Raw genomic sequence first — 21,986 nt, forward strand, 5'->3', positions numbered from 1 at the left:
CCCTAATGTTCCTGCTTTTGGCTTTACAGTTGAATCTGGGAATTCAATGGTGGTCCTTCATCCCGATGAAATTGGGCCCCTGCATGCAGGAATAAACACTCTTTGCTTTTGGATACTATCTGAATCTGGGGTATCATTCTTCAGCGATCCATGGACCCTAACACAGCAACAACAACAATAAGAAGTCTGTCATGATTGGACTAAGTGTGTGTAACTCAGTGGGTAGAGCATTTGCCTTGCAAGTACTAATCACTGGGTTCCATTCTTAGCACTGCATAAATGGGTGTGATGGTGCGTGCTTCTAATACCAACACTGGGAAGGTGGAGAATCAGAAGTTGAAGTTCATTTATGGCTACCTATCCATTTGAGGCCAGCCTAGGCTACATGAGACCTTGTCTCCAAAATTATTAATTAAAATAAAACAAAATAAACCTAAATCTCATGTCAGGAACCCAAAGATGGATTTAGAGTGTTTGTGTATGCTTGCTTGTGTCCTGTGTTTGTGTGTGTGAGAGAGAGAGAACCTCTTTGCTTTTCACAGTGTGTTCACACTGAATAGATCTCCTTTCTCTGCTTTTTACTATTTTTTTTATCCATTTAATTGGCCTATTCAGGATGAAGAGCTGTCTTAGACTTTCTGTTGTTGTAATAGAACAGCATAAGCAAAGCCATGTCTGATGGTGCACACCTTTAATCCTGGCACCTGGGACACCTGGGTAGCTGATCTCTGGGATCTCTGGGAGCATAAGGTCAGACATTCCGGGTCTACATAATAGTTCTAGTATAGCCAAAGCTACATAATGAGACACTGTCTCAAAAGCAAACAAACATAAACCAAAACAAAACAGCACGGCCAAAACCAACTTGTGGAGGAAAGGCTTTATTTCGTCTCACATCTTGTAATTTTATCATCCAGGAAATTTAAGGCAAATACTCAAGCCAGGAACTGAAACAGAAGCCGTGAGGAAATCAGTTTATAGGCCTGTTCCCCAGGGATGCTTACTCTGCTTTCTTATACACTCAGGGACAACCTGCCTAGGGGGTGGCACCAACCAGCATGGGCTGGAGCTTCTCACATCAGTCATTTATTAGGAAAGTGCATTACAGGATAATTTGGTAGTTCCCTCTTCCCAAATGAGTCTAGCTTGTGTCAGGTTGACATAAAAGTAGCCAGCACAGTGGCCAAGCCTAGCTAGTCTAACATTAACTCCAGTAACATTCCTTTTTACTGGGAGAGGCCTGAAGACGTACTGAAAAGACCAAACCTAATACAGATATAAGTTCCAAAATGCTCCCCCACCCCCAGCCTGCTGCCTTTCTTTGAGTCTTAGCAGAATGGAAAAGTACTGAGTTCACCCTGAGACATCTGTCTGCTGAGCCAGATAAGAGACAAAGGAGGGAAATCCTATCACCCTGAAGGCAGCTTCTTGGAACCAGCCCAGCAACTAGTACTGCAGATGACTTCTAGGAAGCAGCTACTAGCTTCATTCAACCTTCTACAAACTCTGGTCCTTAGCAGTTGAGGGCCAATGTTTTTTCTCAGCGTTTTGGCCCTCTCTGTGGAGGAGAGTGAACATATGTCTTTGCTTATGATATCTTGGTGCAAATCTTTGTAGTCTCAGCCTAGGTTTCCTCATAACACATACTTCAGAAACAAAATTCTTTGAAAATTATATTTGTGTGGGAGGAGCCCCAACATCTCTGACGAGCTCTGTAATCTTCATGCAGGCCAGACCTTAGTTCGGGAACGGTGGTCACACAATTTAATTAGAAAAACCAAATACAGCGGGAACGACTAGATGCCAGGATGTAGGGGCCAAGCAGTGGCATTGGAGCACCAACAGTGAGGTAGGTTGAGCTACTTATATAAATAGAAGAGTCAAATCAGCACTCAAAATAGTCCGTTGTCTCCCCACAGCCCCAGCAAGATGGCTAGTATAACAAAAACAAAACAAAACAACAACAAAAACAAAAACCAAAACAAACCAAACCAGAAGCCACTAAATTCTGGTGAGGCTATGGATATGTAAGCTCACCATTGGTGGGAATGTAAATTAAATCAGTATAGCTATCTGGAAAACAACATGGGAGTTCTTCAAAAAATTTAAAATAGAATGACTACCTAATCCAACAGCCCCACTACTGGATATGTATGAAATCACTCTCTTGAGGCATCTACATTCCAGTGTTCAATGCAGCCCTATCCAGGACAGCCGAGAGCTGCAAACTACTGAACTGCCCGCCAGCTAATTGAGGAATGGAGAGGGGGGAAATTCAGTACACAGAATATGTTACTCTGTAGCTATAGAAAAGATGCTGTCCAGTTATTTGTAACAACTTAGGTAATGTGGTGGTGGTGGTGGGGTTTGTTTGCTTTGATTTGATTTTTTGAGACAGATTTTCTCTTTGTAACTATAACCCTGGAAGTCCTGGATCTCACTTATAGACCAGGCTGGCTCAGAGATCTGCCTGCCTCTGCTTTCTGAGCACTGGGATTAAAGCTGTGCATCACCAGTGCACTGCCATTGCTGCTGCTGCTTCCTCTTTCTCCTCTTCTTTTTCTTCTCCTTTTCCTCTTCCCTCTCTCCCTCCCCCTCCTCTTTCTCTTCCTTCTTTATATAAGGATTTTTAAAGTCTTTGTTTATTTTGTTTCTTGAAACCGAATCCCATTGTATAGCTCAAGCTACCCCCAAATTGTGACCATCCATCCTGCCTCAGCCCCCCAAGTGCTGGGGTTACAGACATGTGCCATCATTACTGATAGCTTCAGGCTTTTACTATGAAGGAAGGACAGCTGGGCCCATTTACCAAGTGACTTAAGAAGCTATACGCGTAGAACACCTCCCCACCCGCTGCAAAGACTCTGCAACAGGATTCTACTGAGCCGTGCCCTCATGATGGACAGCACTACAAAGGACTTACACATTTGGGGATTTAGCTGTACATAAGTGGAATTTAGGGTACATTTATTTGCGATGTAATAGAGTGTATTTGTATAGTTTACGTTTATGCTTCCTTATGACATTATAATTTATCCCAGCATAGGAATGGCTTCCAGAAACTATACCGCAGCAGCTCACTAATGAACATTACGAGAATGGTGCTGGTTTAGCATACACAGCACCTTGGGTTTGCTCACTCCAGCATCACAAATACAAAACAAAACAGAACTTAGTATTTAAACTTTGTTACTGACTACCCAAGAGATTTATTTTGAAACATACACATTTCCTAGAGGCTTTATCATTGTCATCATTATCATCACCACCACCACCACTACCATCACCATCATCATCATCATTTTGAGACAGGTTCTCTTGAAGCCCTGGCTGTCTTGGAACTCTCAGTGTAGACCAGGCTGACCTCAAGCTCACAGAGCTCCACTTGTCTCCTGAGTGCTGGGATTAAAGGTGTGTACCACTATGCCTGGTTGGGTTTTTTTTTTTAAATATTGTTTCTGTGTATGTGTGTGTGTGTGTACATTTGTATATACAGGACTCTCAGTGGCCCACAGGCATCAAATCATATAGAGCTGGAGTTACAGGCATTTGTGAGCAGTCCAGTGTGGGTGCTTAGATTGGAACTCAGGCTTTCTGACAAGGTGGTATATACTCCTAACTCTAGCCTGTGTGTAGGGCTTCTTTTCTCAATGTAACTTTTTCTTGTTTCACTCATGTTTCAAAGGCTAAGCACTGAAATGCTTACCTTATATATGAAGGAAACTTGATGTGGGGTGGGGTGGGGTTCCAGTTTTGACAACTATGCTAAAAGTGTATTTGATGTTACTAAAAGAAATTGAAGTGTCAAAACATTTGAAAAGCTAGCAGTAAGAGAAAACCCACCAAAAATATTAAGATCAGGGACTGAATTATCTTAAGTATTTCCAAGAAAAATGATATTATGAAACCATTGTCATATAAAAGGGTAATCAAAAAGCCAGGTGGTGGTGGTGGTGGTGGTACACACCTTTAATCTTAGCACTCAGGAGGCAGAGGCAGGTATATCTGTATGAGTTTGAAGTCTGTGGTCTACAGAATGAATTCTAGGACAACCAGGGCTATACAGAGAAACCCAGTCTCAAAACCCAAAACCAAAACGAAAACTAAAACAAAAAACATGGTAAAAAGTCACCAGAGTTTTGAAATACTATAGAAATATACAGTGATCCATTTCAATTATTCATTTATTTCACAGATATATATTGTTAGCCAACTACACTTTGAACTAAAGGCTGGTAATAGGACAATAAACAGGTGTAAGTCATCTGTGAGAGCATGGTGTTCTCAGCATAACATGGAGCACAAATTCTCTGTGTTAACAGCTACTTTTCTTAATGCTTTTTTACAAAATATTGGACAAAAGCAATTGGAAGAAGGAAGCTTTCTTTTGGCTCTTGGTCCGCAGGTACAATCTCCCATGCTGGGGAAATGTGGTGAGAGGCGTCTGAGGCAGCCGGTCATAGCTTTTCTATACTCAGGAATCAGAAGTGAGTACTGATGCTTGCCAAGGACCAGCCTTGGCTTTGAGAGGGGCTCTGAGGAAGGGGTGTTTGGGACTGGCAAGAATAACTTGAAGTCAAATTGAGGGTACAAGCTGACAACCTGTGTTCTGCTTGAGACTGCTTTCTGAAGATTCACAGCTCATCCAGAAGCTCAGCTCTCTCAGACCAAAATCCAGTCTTTTATTTACATATCAATTCAGTTGTCCACCCCAGTTTCCCTTTGGATTGATTATCCTACCAATCAGAATTTTTTGCCCTTATCCCTTGACTTCTAGGAAAAGACAGTAAGCATATTTTTCTTAACATTGCAAATGAATTCAGAGATCTGCCTACCTTTGTAAGCACAGACAATAAGCTAGCTGGGTTGGATCTGAGATCACAGCTTCTACCACATCTGGGCCTAAATTCGCTCTGCTCTAAGCTGATCTTGAACTCAGGAATCTGCCTGCCTTTGTATCTGTGTGCCTTTGTATCTTTCTGACAAGCTGGCTCATAGTGTAGCTGCCTCTGTTCTTTTAGATCTGTAAAGATCCTTATACAGTTCATATTGCATCCTTCTATTTTGCATAGTTGAGAAATTATGTATTTTTGAACTCATGTTTTCAGTGTTCTTTCCTACAGCCCCAAGGGCTGTCCTGGAGGTCTCAGTGTTTACCGTTTTGCTGAGATGTAGACAGGCTCTCACCTCCCAGACTCGTGCTGTCTCTGATTAACATGGAGTCATTGATCTTGGCAGAGAGGGCATTCCTGGAAGGAGGGACATGAAAATATATACACTATTATACAAACAATCTTTACTCCCATACCAACCATAAACACTTGCGGAGGCCCACACCATTGCTGGCACTGTTCCAGGGGCAGGAAACCATGTCATACTGTCCCTTACATGGCCATACCAGATATGGCATTGACTTCTGGTTTTTTGTTATGTTTGTTTCTTTGTTTGGTTGGGGTTTTTTGAGTCAAGGTCTTGCTATATAGCTTTGGCTGACCTCTAACTCAGTGAGCTCCATGTGCTTCTGCCTCCTGTGTACTGGGATTAAGGGCTTGTGTCACCATGTATGACAGTCAAATTGTAAGATCCTAAAGTAAAGTGGTGTCAGTGGAAATGGTAAGTAGACAGATTACAGATTTATTTAGAAAGCAGGATTTCGGGTAGGTGAGTTGGCTCAGCAGTTAGTCAAGGATTTGCTTCACAATCCTAGTGGCCTGAGTTCAATTCCCAGATCCCACATAAAGATGGAAGGAGAGAACTGACATCATAAAGTTGTCCAGTAGAACATGCATTCACATAAACACACTACACACACATACAATACTAAAAAATTGAAAAAGATAGAAGTTGAGATTTAAGGGCTGGTAATGTAGCTTAGTTTGTAGAGTGTTTACTTAGCCCACATGAAAATCTGGGTTGGATTCTAGTACCATATCAACCAAGCATGATGGCATAAACCTATAACTCCAACACTCAAGAGATGGAGGCAGGAGGATCAGAAGTCTGAGGGCATTATTGTCTGCCACATAGCCACTCTCAGGTCAGCTTGAGCTACATAAGACCACCCCCATCTCATAAAGAAGTAAATAACTAAATAAAACCAAGCAAGACTTACAAGATGGACATTCAAGAAAGCATTATGAGGTAGAGTCCCACATTCTAGCATGAACAGTGACTTTATGAGGTTGTAGGCCAAAGAACAGAACACAGAAGGCAGCCTAGTTTTGCAAGGCTCATCAGCAGCACATATTTGATAATACTTGATAATACTAAGTTTTGAGATGTCACAATGTGTGGCATTGGAGGGGAGGCATTGAGATTAGAGTTAGAGATAAAGATGTGGAAAGCTGAAGATGAATCTTGTGTGTAGGGATACATTTGACATCTTGAAGCTGGGCAAATGTAAAAAAGCGTAGAAAGCTAGGCATACCTGTAATCCAAGCCCAGCACTTGAATGCAAAACCAGAAAGATTAGGAGTTAAAGTCCGTCATTAGCTCTGTAGCAAGTTCAAGGCCAGCCTGGGATACAGTGTGGGATATTGTCATAGGAACCTAAAATAAATAAAGTGAATGGAGCAGGCCAGCTGTTGAGACGGGAATGTGACAGTATTGAAAGGCTGGATAAAGAAGTGCAGGAGAGGAGTCCAAAAGAGTGACCAGAGGGGAGGAAAACAGAAGTGTGGGTTGTAATAGAAGTCCAAGAGGTAAAAATGTTCCCCTGGAAACCTGTCCCCGAGTCAAAAGTTCCTGAGTGATCAAGTAATGGAAAAATGAAAAGGAATGATTCAGGTTGACAATAGCAGGTCAGGGGATGCCTTGAGAAGAATGGTGTGCACAAAATGGCATTTCATTAAGTGAAATGAGCAGCATGGACTAGTAAAGCACTGTTTATGGAAATCATCCAACCATTTTTCTCTGAGACAGCAAAAGATAAACACACTATGGCAAATCATAGAAGGGGATGCTAGTAAGTACCCATATACCAATATGGATACATGTAGGGATTAATTCAAAGTAAATTATTTGTACCCCATGTCACTTTGGGGGAAGGGGGATATGGGAGCAGATCTTGCTATGTTACTGAAGTCTTTGAGCCCTAAGAAATCATATTTACACTGAGCATAGTGGATTTTATTTTATCTCATGTTTGAGACTAAGTATCTCCTTGAGGTCTAAGCTGACCTGGAGCTTACTATATAAGCTGGCTTTGAATTCATATCAATTCTCCTGCTTCAGATTCTTGAGTGCTTGGGATTTCAGGTATGATAGTTGACATTACAAGTTTGACAGTTTCTTTTTTCTTTTGTTTGTTTGTTTGTTTTAAATCTAATTATCTAGCCAGTTGTGGTAGTGTATGCCTTTAATCCTGGCACTTGGGAGGCAGAGGCAGGCAGACCCCTGAGTTGAAGGCCAGCCTGGTCTACAAAGGGAGCTCCAGGACAACCAGAGTTACACAGAGAAACCCTGTCTTGAAATACAAAGCAACTTAAAACAAAACAAACAAAAACATTAAACAAACAAAACAATCCAAGCACTTAGAAGTAGAGGCAGGAGGATTAGTTCAAGTCATCCCTGACTCCATAGAGAATTTAAAACTAGAATGAGCAGCATAAGACTCTGTCTTAAAAAAAAAAAATGGGAGAGAGGACATTTTTATTCACATATTAGCTACATAGAAATGTTTGTAATGCTTTTATTTGAGATAGCTGTAATCAGGAAACCACCAAAAATGAACGTAATAGGTGACATGGAAATCCGAGGAATGCTCAGTATTAAACGGAATTGCCCTCACCCCACCCCCAAGGCTAAGGCTGGTCATGAACTGACTGTTTAGCCTTGGCTAGCCTCAAACTCACATCTCTCTTCCTGACTCAGTTTTGAACATGAGTCACCTCTCCTGGAGGGGACAATTATTACTACTTACTGTGATTAGCATATATGGTTATAACACTGTGTAGTAGTGTATACATATGTATGCACACATATGCCACAATGCACGTGGAAGACACCGATGTGTGGTGGTTTCCTTCCATCCACCTTTATGTAACTTGCAGGACAAACTCAAGTCACCAGGCTTGCTCAGCAAGCACATTGAGTCTGCGGAGCTGTTTCGCCAGCCCCGGAAGAATTATGGATACACGGAATGACTTGGAGGACTTTCAAGACATTGTGTAGAGTGAAAGCCAATTTGAAAAAGATACACACTGAATTCTTTGATTTATAAGACGTTCTCAAAATGACAGGTTTTTCAATTACGTTTTATTTATTTTGTGTGCTGAGGGAATGTGAGTGGGTCAGAGGACCAGCATGCAGAATTTGCTTCTCTCCTTTCACAGCGTGGGGTCTGGAGACTGAACTCTTCTAGTCAGAATTGCTTGGTGGCAAGCACCTTTATCTGCTGAGTCATCTCTATGTCCCCTCAAATGACAAATTTTAGAGATGGGAAATGGATGTATTATTTAATGGTTATGTATATTTAAGTTGTACTAAGTGGGCTTGTTTTTAGTTCCAGATGACTAAATATTAAAACACTGTATAGTTAAATCTACTGGTAAAGCTGAAATCCATTTGAGGATGGGGTAACACTTGCTTTTCTCCTTGCTGTGATCTGCTATCTGACCAAAAGCAACTCTAGGGAGACAGGGCTTATTGCGACTCAGACATTAAGACAGAACACAGTCAGTCTACCACAACAAGAAGGCATGGTGGCAGGCAGACATGAGACGGCTGCTCACATTGTGTCTACAAACAGAAAACATAGACAAATGCCAGTACTCCATTTGCTTGCTTTTCAGATATTTAGTGTAGGACCTCAGCCCATGAGATGGTGCCAGACACAAAGAAAAAGATATGTATCAATTTAAAAATACTGACTACCCCAAAGGAGAAAGAAGAAAGTAATTAGATTTCTGGTACATCTACAACTAAAAGCATGTATGGATGAATTAAGATTTATGAGAAAGGTGACATCCTATTTGCACATTGAAGAAAAAAAAAAATCTAATAAAGATGAGGCCAGGTATAGAAGGTCTAAAGAGAAGAAGGTAAGGCTGGACATGGAGAAGTAGAAAAATCATTAAAAGAGATAGGAAATAGCCTACAGTAAGGAATCACTCAGTGGGACTAACTACACAAGCAAAGTGAAAGAACTCACATTCGTGACCAATAAAGAGTAAACATTGAATATGCATTGGCCAAAGCAAACACAATGATAAAATGCTGAACCACCTCTGTAGCATTGTGGCTCAGGATTTCTGCCAGTAACCTCTAGTCTTCCTCTCTCTATATTCAAATTCAAGACAAGACCAAACTAAATAACCTCTCTGTGGTGGTTTGAAAGGAATGGCTCCCACAGACTGTACGTGTTTGAAAGCTTGAACATAGGGAGTGGCACTATTAGAAGGTGTGGCCTTGTTGGAGAAAGTGTGTCACTATGGAGGCTGGCTTTAAGGTCTTCCTTCAGATCAAGATATGCTCAAACTACATCCAGTGTGGCACACAGTCAGTCTTCTGTTGCCTGCAGATTAAGATGTAGAATTTACAGCTCCTTCTCTAGCACCACGACCACCTGCATGTCGCCATGTTTCCCACCATGACAATAATGGACTGAACCCCTGAACTGTGAACCCCAGTTCAATGTTGTTCTTTATGAGAGTAGCCATGGCCATGGTCTCTTCATGGCAATAAAACCCTAAGACACTCTCTATGCCAACCATGTAAGATGTCACCCCCAAACTCCAGTTTCCTCATGTGCCTCCTGTTCTCTGAATCTGACTACACTAATGACTTTTCACGCTTGCAGAAGATAACTTTCTGCTCACCTTTCAGCCTCTGCCAAAAGCAAGTGGTGACAGCCCACTCTTGTGTTTGGCAGGCGCTGTGTGCAATAAATGGCTCCTGTTCTCATTCAAATAAGCTTCATTTTCTTCCAAACAAGAATGGTTCAGTTCATGGTCTTTAAAGTAGATCTAGGGATGACCCTCTGAGGAAATGCAGAGGTGGATTCAGGAGGTCTGTTTGAAGATGGAGAGGTCAAGAACCTGGAACCAGAAGTGGTGAGGAAGGGGGTAAACAGAGTCAGATTATGAAGGAAAGTATCTTTAAAAGATTTCTGGTGGTAACTTTGATGCCAGCATCCCAAAGGCCACCCCAACCTTACACAGACTGCACCTCTACAAGGACATCTGTCCAGCAGCTGCTTGTTCAACCTGGGACTACTACCACTCCTAAGAATCATTGTGCAGATGGGTTTTTGTAGCACACACCTGTAATCCCAGTACTCAGGAGCTGAAGGGAAGGATCTTAAGCTTGAAGTCAGCTTGGAATATATAGTGAATTCCAGATGAATGTGGGATACTGTTAATGGATTCTGTTTAAAAACAAAATTAAGGGGGTGGCTCTCATTCAGATGATGCTTGCAATAGACTATGACTCCAGGTCTAGGGGACCCAGCACTCTCCTGACCTCTGTGGAATGCACATGACAAACATACATGTATGCAGGCAAAACACTCATAAACATAGAATTAAAAATAAACAAAATAAATATTAAAACAAATAAAATGAACCCCCAAATGAGGATTACAACAGGCATTTAAAAAAATAACACTTGAATATTTATGATTTATTTTACTTACATTTTATTTATTTCTGAGACAGGAGAGCCCAAGTGGGGAAGGGCTGAATTTCTGATCCTCCTACTTCTACCTCTCATGAGCAGACATCTGGTTTTTGTATGGTGCTGGGGATTATACCCAAGGCTGAACCAACTGAGCTACATCACCAGCCTTTATTTATTTGTTTGATGTTGTATGTCATACAGCCCACTCTAGCTTCAAACTTGCCACGTAGCTGAGGCTGGCCTTAAAGTTCTGACCCTCCTTCTTTTACCTCCGAATGCTAGTGTTACAGGTATGCACCACCATGCCTGGTGTATGTGGTATTGGAGATCAAACTCAGGGTTTTGTGCATGTCAGGCAGTCATTTTATTGATTAAGTTATATCATCAGTTGAAAAAACCAAAAAAAAAAAAAGTTATATCATCAGCTCCTTTAAAAAAAAATTTTTTTTAACAGCATCTTGATATGTAGCCCTTTCTGGTCTATAATTCCTAAGCAGTACCAGGATGGCCTCAAATTTGTGGTGGTCTTCTTGCCTCTGCCTCCTAAAAGTTGGTTCAATAGATATGTGCTGCCATGCTTGATTTTCCTACCCAGTATACCTTTAAAACCTTTCCCTTGGTGGGTGAGAAGAGACACACTGAATAAAGGCAGTGGGTCCCAACTCTAACTATCTGAGTTTGATCCTTAGGACTCACCAGGTCGAAGGAGAAAATTTACTTCCAAGTTATCCTCTGATCTCAACGCAGGTACATGTTAAACAAACAAACAAACAAACAAACAAACAAACTTAAGCTGGATGTGGCGGCCCTGACTTTAATCCCAGCACTAGGCAGAGGCGAGTGGATCTCTGTGAGTTTGAGGCCAGTCTGGTTTACATAGTGAGTTCCAGGCCATCCAGGGCTACTTAGTGAAAACCTGTCTCAAAAACAAGCAAAGAGAAACCAAAATAAATGTAAAACTATTAGAATTAAGAAAAAAAAAAAAAAAAAAAAAGCTGTCTCTGCCTCAATCACTTTGAATATGCCTACAGTTTATTGTAACAGGCATTGTCATAGACATTGCAATGTGTTCCAAACTAAGTGTAATATCTCTGGACATTTTCTCTTTTGGTTGACAATTATTTATTTATTTATGTATTTATTTACTGCTTTACATGTATGCGTGTTTTGCCTACATGTATGTGTAGGTGATGGAACCATGGTCCTCCTGGTGCTCTGAACCACTGAGCCATCTCTCCAGCCTCTGGCAGACAGTGTTGTCCCGAGAAAGCAGGAGTGTATGAGAGCCCTGTAGGAAGAAACCGAGCAAGATCCTGAGGAGCTGGCTGATGTTTTTCTGCGGCAGTAATATTCACCTTGTGTCCTGTGTGATGCGTAGGGAAGACAAGCAAAGGAAGTAACGTTTTCCCCTGCTTTAGGTTGAAGTCTGTTCCCAAGAGCATTACTGGCTTTCTTGTCTGTCCGGGAGAAGAGGTGGTGGGGATGAATTAATTTTGGCTCCTGGTCCAGGAGCTGCAGGGTTGAGGGTGTGCATCTGGTTATAATCTTCTTGCTGGCAGTCTTAAGCAGAGGACATTGCATGACCAGAGACGGGGGTGAGCATGTGTATATGTTATGAGCATATTAGCTAGTACTCTGTAGTAGAGTGTGTGCCTGGGATACAGGAGCCCTGAGTTTAATTCTCAACACCAAAAATTTTACTATGGTTTTATAATAGGCCTTTGTTAGTTTATTTGTTGTTGTTGTTTCCACAGGGTTTCTCTGTGTAGGCTGGCGGACCTGGAGCTCGCTCTGTAAACCAGGTTGGCCCTGAGCTCAGAGGTCTGCCTGCCTGCTGCCAACATCACCACCATCGAGCATTATGTGGTTTTGTTTTGGTTTATTTTTGGGGGGTGTCTTTTTATGAAAGACATGGTCTCACTGTGTAGCTATAGCCGGCCTAGACCTCATGCCTGCCATATCAGCTCTCAGGGGGCTGAGGTGTGTGGGTGTCATGGCCATTCCCAGTTGCCAACTTGACTACATCTGGAATGAACTACCAGGGCTCACCTGTGATCCAGATCTAGAGGCTGGAAGACACAGGCTTTTGATCCAGATCGTGACATGGGATGACATAAGCTTTTGATCCAGATCTTGAGGCATAGTGGCCATGAAAAGCTTAGGCCCAGGAAAGGTGGTATACATTTTTAATCCCAGGAAACAGAGGTAAGCAGACCTTTGAGTTCAAGACCAGCCTAGAACAAAGCTAGTTCCAGGTAAAGAACACCTAATGTCCTAGTGTGGTGGTCCACACCTTTAATTTGGTCCACCTCAGGTCCTAGTGTGGTGGTCCACACCTTTAATCTGGCCAACCTAAGGTCCTAGTGTTGTGGTCCACACCTTTAATTTGGTCCACACCTTCTGCTTAAGGTCTACAGAAGGATGATGGAAGAAGGAAGGCTCACTTTTTTAAAAGACATTTATTTTTTTATGTGTGAAGACACATGTGTCTTCAGACACGCTGGAAGAGGGTATCTGATCCCATTACACCAGGAATTGAACTCAGGACCTCTAGAAGAATAGTCAGTGCTCTTAACCCCTGAGCTATCTCTCCAGCCCCGAAGGCTCACTCTTCTTTGCCTGCTTGCACTTACCTGCCAGCACATCTGTTGGAACCTACTTCTTCGGGATTCCAGCTTATACAGAAGAGCAGCTGAACCACCCAGCCTTGTGGGACTGAGAAATTTACAGATTCTTGGACTTCCCATTCACAGCTGCCATTGTTGGGTTAATCAGACTGCAGACTGTAAGTCATTTCTATAATTTCCCTTAATATTTAGGGACATTCCATAAGTTCCGTGACTTCAAAGAGCCCTGACTAAGATCCTGGGCTACACAGAGACCTTGTTTCAATGCACTGTTGGTCAAAGGGGGCTATAGGGAAAACCACATTTATTCAGCAGAATTGGAGAAAGGGTTTGCTTTTCAAGAAAGGCCAACCGAATAGCAGACATATTCTTAGGACTTACTAATAGCTAAGAGAAGGAAAATGATGTCAAAAAAGTAAAGGAGGACTGGGGACATGGCAGAGGGTTACCTAGCCCTGGCAATCATGAAAACAAAAATGCAGACCCAAGGATAGCATAGAAAGGGGAGTCTGTGAGGGATAAGGCAGGGAGAGGAAGGGGAGAGCAGGGGTGAAAGAGACTAGGGGGTAGTGTGACAGCTAGCCTCTGTAGGATAGGGTTCTGCTTCCACTCCGTACAGTGCTTAGCTGCCTGGGGAGGTGGGAAGCAGGGAGTTGACTGCTCTTAACCCTTATCCCACGCCATCGCTGGGCGGGCGTTGGGTCTTAGGGCAGCTGCCGCTGGAAACCGCTCCGGGGTGAGAAAGTACAGTCTGAGGCATGGGACAGCTGGAGCTGGCTGGGAGTCCCTGGGCCTGTGAAGAGGCAGGTCGTGGGGTTCCCAGGCTCTTGGACACCCAGGCGCTGCTGGAAGTTGCAGAAGAGATGAGAACGGAATCTGGGCCCTCGGGCTGGATTTAGCCTGGGGCAGGGTGTCTGTGTGTGAAGCGGGGGGGGAAGAGTCTTTGGGTTGACTGCAGGTTGCAGGCTTGGCTTGAGCTTCGTGGCAATCGTGGCTGGGAGTGCAGAGAGGCCTTCTATGGTAGACTAGATGGCAGTTCTATAGGCAAAGGCCTTCTCCATGGCTCCCCATGGGCAGATCCGGATGAAAAGAGACAGTCCATGGTGTTATGACATCATGGTGGAAGGTAGATGAGTAAAACCATACTCCCCTTCTCAGGGTCAGCCTGAGATTAAATACCTTTTGCAGGGAGGAATGTCTGGGAAGGAAAGCTTATTGGCTAAGCCCTCCAGGCTTCTATGTGCGTCATTAGCATGGAGATCTGTTTTGATGGCCACAAATCTATGGGGGGTGGGGGGTTGGGGGGAAGGCTGCAGCTAGTGACAGGAGCCTGGTGCCTGGGAGCAGGCAAAGCTCCTACTGTCCTTTCAGGGCTTCTAGCCTTAGCTCAACTGGGAACCAGGCTACCTTTCATGGTCCCACAGTCCTCTGCTGGTATGGAGAATACCCCTTATGCTCATAGTGATTTCCTGTGGAGGCTGATGGGAACTGGGACTGCTTGTGTTTCTAATAGCTGTAGCTAAGAAAGAAAATTAGACATAGGGGCTAGAGCTATGGTTTGGCTCATAGAGTGCTTGGCTCTATGGAACCAGCACATACAAAGTCCTGGTTTTAATTCCTAGCATAGCATGAACCAGGAGAGTTGATGCCCATCTGTAATCCCAGCACTGAGGATACAGGCAGTAGGATCAGAAGTTAAGGCTATTCTCACCTACAGAGCAAAGCCCTGCCTGGGCGGACAGGAGACCCTGTCTCAAATATATATATATATAAAAAAGCTGGGCATGGTAACACACGCCTTTAATCTCAACTCTTGGGAGGAAAAGGCAGGCAGATCTCTGAGTTCAAGGACAGCCTGATCTACATAGTGAGTTCCAGGGTTACATAGTGAGACCCTAACACACACACACACACACACACACACACACACACACACACACACACACACGAGAGAGAGAGAGAGAGAGAGAGAGAGAGGAAAGAAATGAGAACGTTGGCTTTTATGTTTGCCTTGTGTTAGGTTTGCCTTGTTTGGGACGGGGTAAGTTAGGCTCAAAGGTGACCAGCTCTTTGAACACTGAGGCATAATTATGCAGGCATCTGACCTCCCTGCTGATCAGGTTTAACTTGTTGGCTTATGGCTTTAGAGGCTCTGGGCTTAGGGCTGTTAGCAGTTCTCCCTTGGTTCCTGCCTCACTGACCTTCTTCGGAAGCCTTCAGGGCTTTCATGCTTGTAGCTGCTTCGAATAGCAAGGCGCTGTCACTGATTGGCTGACACTTTTGGCCTATGAAAGGTGTTACCTTGAGTACTGCCTACGCGACAGCTGAATTTTCACCAGACTTTACTGTTATCTTTGGAGCCAGGATGCCTGTAGGCCAGAAGCTGCAGTTCTGGTGAGTGGGCCAAAGAGGGTGGGAGCTAAGATAGCTGCCGGAGTATCTGCCAGACCATCTCAAGCTTCACCACCTCACCTACAGGCTAAATGACACATCCTCTAGTGCTAGGCCAGTTGCCATGGTTACCACTAGGCTCATAAAGACAGGGGAAAGATACAAAGTTCAAATTCCCAGGGAAATCCCCACTCTTTCCCACGGCAGGCATGACCATTCCTTCCAGTAATTGGCACATTCATCCCAAAATTACTGTACTCTGCATTTGTTACCTCAAAGCATTAAGAGCTGAGAAGCTGATTTGTAAGTGGGGGGTGGGGGGAAAGACTCAGGTTGCTCTGGAGGCTTGTCACCATGGACTGTCCTAGTCACCCTGTTCCCAGGCTCACAGATACACTGAGAACTCACAGGCTCATGGACAAAAACAATTTAGGCTATAGATAGTTCTCGACTTTCTTTGTCATTGTAGAATAAGGTGGCACAGGATGAGTGAATGAGGTCTGCTGTTGTAGGCCTGTAATCCCACCTTCTCCAGAAGCCTAGGTGGAAAGTGCAAGGCTTGCCCAGACTAGAGTGGTAAATGGACAGCTGGGAATACACCTCAGTGATGGAGGACTTACCTAGCATGCCTGAGGCCCTGTGTTTAAACTCTAGGGCCAGAGTCTCTGTGATCTAACCAAAGGACACTGGTATTGTAGACAAAGATTTAAACAGAAATACCGTGCAGATTATCATTTCAAAATTTGCAATGGTTTGTATCTCACCAGTGGAAACTTGCCTGTTTGGAAAGTGTGGCCATTACCTCTCCAATCTAGACTTCTCAGGGGGTCTGATAAATGGCTGTTTCAATTAATAACCCAGGTTTATGGATTTCTCCCTCCTTTCTTTTCCTTGAGATGGGATCTTGTTATATAGCTCAGGCTGCTATGCAACTCAGGCTGGCCTCGAACTGGAGGCAGTCTTCCTGCCTTGGACGCCCTCAAAATTGGCAAGGGAATTGGCATTTTGGTTTTCTTTGTTTGTTTTTGTCTGGTCTGTCAAGAAGCTTGCTCTAAAATAATAGCCTTCCATGAGCCAGGTCTCAGTATCCAAGGTTGGCCTCCTGATCCTCCTACCAGCACCTCCCTATCGCTGAGATTGTTAGCATCTTAACATTTCTTTTAGGCTCCCCTCACCTAGTAACAGCCAGGTACAGAGAGCCTGGCTTGCTGTAAAAGGGCTGTTTTGCCTCTCTCATACTCTCTGACCACTCTCTCTCTCTCTCTCTCTCTCTCTCTCTCTCTCTCTCTCTCTCTCTTTCTCTATTTCTCTCTCTCTCTTCTTCTTTTATTCCCTAGGCCAGCCTCTTTTCTTTCTCCTTCCTCCTCTCTCTCTGTCTCTTTGTGTCTCTCCCTCTCTCTGCCCTTCTCTTTCTCTGCCTCTACTCCCTTCTCAACTCCCCTTCCCAGGCTCCCAAATAAACTTCATTTTATACTAGACTGATACCTGGGGGGTGGGGTGGTGGGGTGGTGGGGTGGATGTCTCAGGTACCCCCTCCCACCACACCATACTGCATTATTTTTTTGTTTGTTTGTTTTTTGGAGACAGGGTTTCTCTGTGTAGCCCTGGCTGTCCTGGAACTCTCTCTGTAGACCAGGCTGGCCTCGAACACAGAAATCTGCCTGCCTCTGCCTCCCAAGTGCTGGGATTAAAGGAGTGTACCACCACTGCCCAGCTCAAATAAAATGTTAAGGTATCAAAAAAGAAAAAATAAAAAAATAAAAAAAGTAAAAAAAAAAAAAAAAAAAAAGAATAAACAACAACAACAAAATTTCAAGGTACCTTTTTTTCCCTCTAAGACTATTTTCTTCCTGATATAGGGTTTCATGTAGCCCAGGCTGGCCTCCAAATCTGTGTTTCTAAGAATGACCTGAGTACTTCTGACTCTATTCCCTTACTTCCCAGAGAGCCAAGATTGCCAGTGTGCACCCACACTCAGTTTCTGTTGCTGGGCTCTTCTCAGACCTGCATCTATCAACTGAACCACCAACCCCAGCCCAGTCCCACCTTCTCCCCCTTTCCTTTCCTCATTCGCTCTCTCCCCCCTCTCCCCCCCAGGGTTTGAGTCCTCTGGTGTAAAATCTTACCTCCTGGAGGATATTAACTTACTTTTCAAACTTTTCCTCCTCTGTCTGTATTATCTTTGTTCTGTCTACAACTTCTCCTTCTCCAGTTTGTTTCTTTTGGTGCCAGTCTTTACTGCTGAAGGCTTTCCTCTAAGCCTTAGAGCTCTGCTGCTCTGAATGTTTGTCCTGGTTCTTAGTGGACTCTGTGGCTTTGATTGGAAGCTGGGTGTGGATGGGCCGGTCCTGGTGCTCTTGAGGGTGTTTTTAGATTGATGAGCTTGGGTGTTTTCCCAAGTGCCTGTTTATATAGGTGTTTTCTCTGTACAATTTAGATTCTGGAGAGAGAGAGAGACTCTAATTTCCTGCCAGAAAGAATAAACCTGACTTCTGGTACTGGAGTCCAGGGAAGGAAAGGGAGGATTTAGGGATCTGCCCACTCTGTCTCAGGCCTCACATTTGGTTCCCCATGGACTTGTGGGGGAGGGGAGATTGTTTAATTGATGTAGGTCTCTGTCTCTCTCCCATCTACCCTTTCACCCTCTCTTCCAATCTCCCTCGCTTCCTCCCTTCTCCCTGCCCCCTCTCGCCCAGACTTCCTTTGTTCCCTTCCCTCCTTAGTGGTCAGTATTCAGATTTACTATATAGCCCAGGCTATCCTCAGTCTCTCAGTCCTTGTGCCTCAGTCTCCCCAGTGTTGGTTTACAGATGTGCTCACCATGCTCAGCTTACTCCTTGCTGTTTGCAGTGTCCCAGTGTCTGTGTTTCTGAGGATGAAACTCGTTATTTCACTTAGAGCCTGGGTCTTGGTTCCTCAGTACTATTCTTTGATAGAAGGTACCAGGAGTACCTTAGAGAAGCACTTGATTCTAGGGCTGGGACTTGCTGAACCTAGAACATCCTGTACCTAGAGGTACAGGAAAGAAAAAAGTGTTTAAAAAAAAGAAGTAGAAATATCAAAAGGACTCATGAACTAATGAACTTAAGTTCCAAGTGCCAAACCTGGAACAATTTGAGGAATAGAATAAATAATTACAGTATGCAGAATAAAATCAATGTGCATAAACCTGTACTGACATCAATATAATTAAATGAATAAATGGGAGTAAGGAAAAACTATTTATCACTGAAGATTCCAGTTAATAGATGCAAAATGGATGAGGAATTAGCAGTGTTTTTCCTTAGACAAGCACAGCAGGAGTAATACTTGCAGGCAAGAGCCAGTGATGCATGCTAACATCAGGGGCTGCAACACTGAAGAAAAGTAACATGTCTGCATACTATCAAAAGCATTGCATATGTATTAGCCTGTCACAATGAAACATACTATTTGCACAATTAATATATGCTAATAAAAGAAACAATATGTCTTACCCAAGATACTATCAGCACAAAAGAGAAAACTAACTTTATTGTCTGGCATATACCCGTTTAATGCTTCTATCAAGGTCAATGCCACCAATAGGAAGATATTGATAACATGCACTGAGAAGACAGGATCTCTTAAACGGTATCTTTGCCAAATGATGAGAAAAATATAAGAGCAACTAAATTCAGAGTCATTCTACAAAGTGACAATAGATGACACTCAACTTATAAGGAGGTCACATTTGAATTAAAGCCATCTGTGATGTGTTGATGTAATTATTTAAAACGGCCGCTAGTCAAGCCCACTATCTAAGCTGCGGCGGCTATGCCTAGCTCAGCTGCCATGTTCCGCAGCCAGAGGCCACATGCATGCTACAGCTAAAAACGGCCAGCCAGAAACACCAGCACTGCCACCCATGAGATACCAACGTGGGAGATGGCTCTGCCAATCTTCCACGCTGTTTCCACAAGACTGGGCATTGTCCAGACCATCTTGCCATCCACACGGGCCGGATAGGAAAATGAGACTCTAATGCTTAAAGATTAATCAAAGGCTATATATGTTTGGTAATGTTCAATAACAACATGCCTATACAATTAGAGTTGTTTCCCAATTACCTAACCTAAATATAAGTTGTTACCCGCAACTGTTCTTCATACCTGCGTGGCTCTTCATCCCCCTACATCTCTGCTCTCTCTAGTTCTTCCTCTTCCTTTTCCTCTTCCTTTCCTTACTTCTCCTACCTTAGCTCCTCTTACAGTGATGGCTCATTTAGGGTGTCATGTTTCCAGAGAACATTGGTACATAGGTTAGCCCTCTGGTCAGACTCTCAATGTGATAGGCATGACCCAGTCATCTAGGGCCCACATAGAAGAGGAAAGTTCTAGAAATGGGTACATGGTCTCTGACTTTCCTTGGTGGAGTGGGCCAAGCCTTCTGGGCCATTACTCCTAGACATCAGACTCCAGGTTCTTTATCCTCACTTTATCCTCAAACTTTAGTTTGCACTAGCTGTTCTCTTTGGTCCCTTTGGCCTTTGGTCTCATATTCGGGGCTACATGACCTGCCTTACTGGTTCTGAGACATCCTGTTTTCTGGACTAATCAATTTCTCTGACATTCTAGCTTGGGAGCTGCAGGTTTTGCTGCTGCCTAGCATCACAGAAGGAATTCTTACCACCAGCTCCAAGTTCAAAATTCCCAGTAAAATGTCTTCTGTATGTTTGCTGCTTTTATATCTTCTTAAACACTGAAAATTAAGCTTTTATAAATTGGAGACTATTCAAGATCTGATCAAATGTACCAAGGTCAAAGGATGGGAAGGAGACCCAGGGCACTGGGCCAGAAGTCTTGATGTGAAATTCTGGATTGGATCCTAGAACAGGAAAAAGTACATTAAAAGTGTGAGTAAAGTGTAGTTGTTTTGCCAGATATGAAATTTCTCCCTCAAGTTCATGTGTTGAAGATGGGGTCACCAGCTGGTGTCACTATTTTGGGAAGGGCAGTTTGATACAGGGATGGGGTAGGGGTAGAGAGTAGGAGGAGAGGTGGGATGGGGGCTGAGATCGGGATGTAAAGTGAATAAGTTAATGAGAAAAAAAAAAAAAAAAAAAAAAACAAACCACCTGTAGAAGATAAGCCTAGTTGGAGCAAGTAGCAGGTAGGTCACCTGAGACATGTCCTTGGAGGCTATTTCTCCTCCCAGACCCCTCTCTGCATCTCTTCTCAGCCTCTTGGCTCTTCCACACACCCCTGACAGACACCATGTCTTACATCAGGCACCAAGTGAAGGACCAGTGTACCTTGAACTGAAACTTGTGAAAGAAGGCTGGAGACATGGTTTAGTGATTAAGAGCACTGGTTGCTCTCCCAGAGGACCTGGGTTTGATTCCCAGCATCCACATGGCAGCTCACAACTTTTTTTTTTTTTTTTTTTTTTCCCGAGACAGGGTTTCTCTGTGTAGTCCTGGCTGTCCTGGAACTCACTCTGTAGACCAGGCTGGCCTCAAACTCAGAAATCCGCCTGTCTCTGCCTCCCAAGTGCTAGGATTAAAGGCATGCGCCAAGCTAACAACTTCTATAACTTTAGTCCCACGAGATCTGATACCCTCTTCTGGTGTGCAGATAAAACACCTATATACATAAGATAAATAAAGGAAAAAAAAAACTGAAAGAGTGAGACAAAAGTAAACCTTCAGATCTTTAAACAGTTTCAGGCTTCTGTCACAGTGCCGAGATACACAAAGTCATAGTTTCTATACTGTTAACAAGCTGGTTCTAGGGACTAGTTATTCCAGTTAAAACTATGGGAAGCTGGTGGGAGAGTGTATTCAAACTCTGACTTTTTTTTTTTTTTCAATAAGTTTTCTGTGTGAAATCTCAAAAAGTGAAGATTGTGTGCGGGGCTGTTGCTCGCGCGTAGGCGTGGGTCCTGTTGGGCTGAGTTGTGGTTCGAGTCTGCCACAGCTCAGGGAGGCAGAAGCGCAGGAATCTGAGTTGACTCCACGTGGTGCCAGGTGGACACTGGGCTATGAGAAGTCACAGGGCTCTCTGCTCCAGCATGTAGAGGTCTCAGCCTGAGACCCGTTGGGGCAGAGCTCTTGGGTGGGGACCCCCGGGCAAGAAGGTGTGTGATCGGCTGGTCTTAGCCTCCTGGGCTACCAGGCGCTGCCAGGAATTGAGACTGGGGGCTTACAGGCTGGACCGCAAGCAGCTGAGGGGGACGAGGGAGAGAAGCTCCGGCAGTGCCCTACGAAACTCTTGGTCGTGGCGACTCGCTTGGCTGGGTCCTGGCTGGCTTGACTAGCTTGCTTGTTGGCAGCCTCTGTGGCTGGAACGCAGAAAGATCCTCCAGGCCGGAGATTAGGTGGTGGCTCATTAG

General features: G+C 43.8%; 1 long non-coding RNA gene across 1 annotated transcript; it reads right to left on the minus strand.

Annotated features, from left to right (window-relative positions):
- Positions 1-865: 865 nt before the first annotated feature.
- On the minus strand, positions 866-20,677 carry LOC143443118 (uncharacterized). Its single transcript, XR_013111864.1, has 6 exons — positions 20,283-20,677; positions 18,456-18,644; positions 17,784-18,075; positions 10,263-10,366; positions 9,819-10,037; positions 866-5,249 (listed from the first exon to the last, which is right to left on the minus strand). It is a non-coding gene; the product is annotated as an uncharacterized LOC143443118 (long non-coding RNA).
- Positions 20,678-21,986: the final 1,309 nt, after the last annotated feature.

The sequence above is a fragment of the Arvicanthis niloticus genome, chromosome 7, assembly GCF_011762505.2.
Source record: "Arvicanthis niloticus isolate mArvNil1 chromosome 7, mArvNil1.pat.X, whole genome shotgun sequence".
NCBI lineage: Eukaryota > Metazoa > Chordata > Mammalia > Rodentia > Muridae > Arvicanthis > Arvicanthis niloticus.